Here is a 1,496-nt window from a genome sequence, read left to right on the forward strand (position 1 = left end):
CCCAGAGGCACTTTGTTCCATTCTTTTAATAAAAGGAAACAGCATATATTTTCAGGACACTATATGTACCTTCCCATTTTACCCTGGATTCTGCTTTCCAACTGCAGCTTAAAGTGAGTGTTGGCTTTATGGCTATAAAAAAATGTGCATTTCAATGCTTGACTTTTTGGGGACAACCAATTAGTTGAAAGATATGGCAAGAAAGAACTACCATGAACACATGAATGTAAACTGTTGGCTCTAAGTCTACATTCTAGTCTTCTGTTATAAAGTCATTTAAAATGTTTCAGCACCCACTATGTTACTGTGCAGAAAGAAGTGCAACGATACTATAGAACACTTGCTTGCTCTGTATGTGCGTTTGTTGTGAGTGTATGTCCATCCCTATTGTTGCAGTATTAGACTTTTTATTCTATTTCAAAGAATGGAAAATATGGGATAGAAGAACACATATCAGGATTTACTTTACTCCTATAGCCCAACTGCAGTCTGTCAAAGAATTCACGCTTTCTGAAGTCATCAACAGATAGCACCAAAGGGCATCTCATGAAATAGCAAAAACTCATGGTATCATAGGAATTGAAACAAAAAATAATAATGAGGTTAATCCTGTTTATCATGCTGGTCATGTCTCCAGATAGCCACAACAGTCAGCATATGCTGCATATTTAAACCAGCTCAATTATTTTAAATCATCTTTGCAGGTTGAAAAAACTTTACTTGGGAATCTTTTAGCAACAGCCTTCCAAGCCTGACTGAAGATCGAGGTGTCAGCATCAATTTTACTCCAAGTTGCACAAGTAGAAGTCTGGAACAATTTGACTGACTGTTTGGGGTTAGCACAGGTCTAAATCAAAATAAGCCAATGCTTTTACTCCAGATATACATCAGTGTAATCAAGAACAGAACATGGCACCTAGTTCTTAATCTGATTTAACATTTTCTGTACATGTGTACTCCTACAAAATTGATCACATCGGTCAACACTGGTTCTAACTGGCATAGAGCAGGGGTATCAAACTCATCCCAGGCTGGATCCAGACCACATGGCTCCTCCCAGGTTAGATGTGCAGGGCCAGCAGTGGCAGCTGTGACAAGCCCGATAGGCAATGGCAGCAGAAGGCCAGTGGGAAGAGAATGAACAAGGTTGCATCATCGCAGCCCTTGCCAACCCCTCTGCTGTTGACTGTCATGTCCATTAGGACTCAGGTACCACAAATTCTGCAGTGGACCCTACCTGTGACCTTCTGGCAGCCCAGCAGGCTGGGAGGGAGAGCTCCATAGGCTGGAGCCATCCCACAAGCTGCATCTTTGACACCCCTCATATGGAATTTGAGTTTCTTAAATTCTTCTACCAGATTTTAAACTTTCAAATTAATGACAACAATGGATAATGTAAATGAAAGCCTGAAGCTCATGTCACACACACACACACACACACACACACACACACACACACACACACACACACACACACACACACACACACACACACA

Source organism: Crocodylus porosus, unplaced genomic scaffold (assembly GCF_001723895.1).
Source record: "Crocodylus porosus isolate Cpor-Errol unplaced genomic scaffold, CroPor_comp1, whole genome shotgun sequence".
NCBI lineage: Eukaryota > Metazoa > Chordata > Crocodylia > Crocodylidae > Crocodylus > Crocodylus porosus.